Consider the following 3361-nt stretch of genomic DNA (forward strand, 5'->3'; position numbering starts at 1 on the left):
TAAGTTCATTTTGATGAGTACAAAGCCCCGAGGAACATAGAAAGTAGTATTTTCTGCCCTCAGTCACAGCTGGTTTGCGAGAATTGGCCACTTGAAACATAGCAACATTTGCCACAAAGATACAGAAATTCTTGGAGCTGCAGAAGTAAACACTACAATAAGGATGCAGTCCAATAACTGTTTAAAAGAAAAGCAGGTCCTGCATAGAGCATAGAAGAGCGAATCCAACACATAGGCCTTGGCAATTATAAAGCAACAGAATTTATTGGGGATGGAATCGATTGTAACTGAATAGCTCAACAATTCTCCAGGGTCTCAGCTTGGGCTCCTAACATGTCATCTCAGGCAGGAGATTTCTTTTCTTCAAGGCTTTTATTAAAAACCGGTTCAGGTAAATGCTGACAATAAGCAAGCAAACCTGTTGAGCCCCGAGTCCATAACTTCCCAGGCAACAGGATGCTTCTCCGTGACATTTCAGAGAACTAACAGCTGAGGAAAATATTGCATTTTTTACCCTTTCTACTTAAAATAACAAAAAAGTGCTGCTTTCGCTATTGAATTTAGATTCATTTTCCAAGGATTCCTCCTGCCTCACCTCCCTGAGCTCTCAAGGCCACAGCTACTTCTCATTTTGGGAGCCTGTTTCCCCATAAATGCCTACAGCTCCCTGCTCCATCTCTCTGGCCAGGACTAAGAAATAACCTAAACCAGTTATTTCTCACCCACCATTACATCTGCACCAGGATGTGGCATTTGCCGAGCCATGGTCTGTGGAGCTGAGCTGGCAATATTGGGGTGCTAATAACTGAAGTATTGAAATACTGCCTTTTTTTGTTTTTGTAATATTCAACTCCTTGATTTAAGGAGTCTCAAGTAGTGTCACAGCCCTCTGTAAACCACTGAATTTCAGTTAAGTCTTTTTGTTAATCTCCAAGTCTTAAGCAAAGCTCTCTAGTGCGACTGTGTTTCATGTTTCTCAAGATGATAAGCGGGGGATATGTGATAGTTACAGGACCTGCATGTGCTCCTTTTGAAGGGAGTTGCAGAGTAGAGTAGTCGTTTGGTGTAGAAGGAGACTGATGATTTGTAAGTCTTTGCATGACCAGATTTTTTTTTCTTTTATTTATTTCTTTCCACCTCCCTTTAATTAGTCCCCAGTATGTAATTCTGCTTTCATTGGCACCTTTAACCTTCAGATACTTGTGTGTTTTTACTGTTCCTCTCTTGAGACTTTACCCAACCGATCATCTCTAGATGGCAGCAAGATTTTTATGGGAGGTGGTATTTTTTAAGAAAGTCAAACATCTTTGATTTTCTGTCAAAATAGTGGATGATGATTTTGTTTGTAATGGTCAGACCTGTCAGCTCTATGAGCATTATGGTCTTTGTAGTACATGAAGCCAAAATTGTTATGGTCTTTAGTCAGGCACTCCTGTTGACTATATAGGTAGGTTTTTTTTCCTTAGGTAGAAATCTACTCCTGCAGCTACACTTATCCAGCTTTGCTGACATCAGTCAGTGAAAGTACTGATGTTCTTAAATTAAAATATGCCCAAGCATTTTTGCAGCACTGTGGCTCTGGCTAACATCAATATTTCTTCCCCCACTTAAAGCAGTGATTTCACCCAACTATCCATTTTTGGGGCATTGATCTTGGAGAAGGGAAGACAAGATACAACATATACCTGGATCCTCCACTTTATTTATATATAGATATAGATATAGATATAGATATAGATATAGATATAAGCTTCAGGTGTCCCTGATAAGTTTACTTGTGTGCATGTGACCAAGGCTGACTTTCATTAAAACTCTCGGACAGGTGGGGGTAAAAGGTTATTTCCAATACTTGACAAGACTTAGGAGCTCCTATGGATTTTGGATTCTCTCTGCTGGTCCTATGGAAAAGTAGAATGAGGTCTTTTAATGCACAGTAGCAGGTAATTGAACTTTCATGTATCCTCTGGTTTGGCTCCTTAGAGGCAGATTTAACAGGTAAAATGTCCACCTCACTGAAAATCCTACTGATTTTGGTGAAGCTGGAGTTTCTCTTGTGCTGTATAGTTGTCTTTCCTTTTTTATTTCTTTTTTACTTTAGGGGAGAGAAATGCACTTGCGTATTAGCTGCAAATATAATTGAATGTATATACAAATGCACTATGCATACTTTTATGCTGCATCCCAAGGATGCTTAAGTATTCCCACTGTGTGCGTGTTTTCTCTGCAAGCTACACTACACATTAATAAGACAATCCATATATTGTATTAGGGCATACTGTATGCAGACAATGCTCCAGGTACTCTTTTTTTTTTTTTTTCTTTTTGTAAATCCTGAAATATGGCTGATATGGTCCACTGCAAAATGAACCTATATTGGAAATGGCAAAATTGTAATGTAAAATATACTGGGGTCATTGGGGTGTGATGTTTTTTGCATACATTTTTTCTCCCTTGACCCATGCCATTCTTCGATATGGGGAGGGAGAAGCTTCATCTTGCAAAGAAATGTGATGTCCTTTACTGCCAGAGGCTGTTGCTGTTTCAAATGAGGAAAAAGCACAATGCATGAAGAAGGAAAATTAAAGCATATTCATTTTGGAAATTAGATACAGTGTCAGGAGACTCTCTGGAAATAGCACAGTCTGAATGGAGTACCAGACTACAAGACAGTTCACTGAACTTTTGACCACTCTTTATACTATGGAAGCTTTTGAAATGGGAAGACAGCAAAGTATTTTATAGCTGTTTAATAGTGGATTGTGGTTTTTACTGGGCATTTATCTTTTAGTATATGTAAGTAAACATTATGCAGTGTAATTATGTTATGTTGAAAGCACTTTAATTTAGGGTTGGTTTATTTTCTGTATTTCAGATCTCATTTCAAGTAGCTGAGCTGCCCATTTGTGAGAGTGGGTGCAATTGCCACCCAAAAGTCTGAATATCTGACCTTAGGATGTAACATGTGGCTGGGTTTGCTCCTGGAGTCACCGCAGCTGGGGTCAGAGTTGCTCTAAAGGATGTTATTGCTGCTTATCAGACTAGGGAAGAATGTAGGTAAGACTAAACAGAAGTGGCCGTGGCCCTAGATTATTTGAAAAGCTCAGGTAACTTCTAGCTCCAGCCCTAACTTCATCTTACTCTCATTTCTACATAGTGAAACTCATTTTAATTTCATAAAACTGTTTTGGTCCATCTTCATCATTCCAGGTACAGTAAGCAATATACTCCTCCAGGGTTGGCAGCTATCTCATTGCAATTGTAATGATGCATCTCTAGACAGACATGCATGAATGAAACACTGTTTGCAAAACCAAAAACATGTTTGGGGTTTTATTAAGTTGGGCTCGTGTTCCCTGACATC

General features: G+C 39.2%; 1 long non-coding RNA gene across 1 annotated transcript; it reads left to right on the forward strand.

Moving 5' to 3' along the window:
• Positions 1–2137: 2137 nt before the first annotated feature.
• LOC148595493 (uncharacterized) lies at positions 2138–2782 on the forward strand. The gene is made up of 2 exons (XR_015913139.1): positions 2138–2297; positions 2607–2782. It is a non-coding gene; the product is annotated as an uncharacterized LOC148595493 (long non-coding RNA).
• Positions 2783–3361: the final 579 nt, after the last annotated feature.

The sequence above is a fragment of the Tinamus guttatus genome, unplaced genomic scaffold (genome assembly GCF_059628265.1).
Source record: "Tinamus guttatus ecotype Peru unplaced genomic scaffold, ASM5962826v1 Tinamus_guttatus_pri_ptg000090l, whole genome shotgun sequence".
Lineage (NCBI taxonomy): Eukaryota > Metazoa > Chordata > Aves > Tinamiformes > Tinamidae > Tinamus > Tinamus guttatus.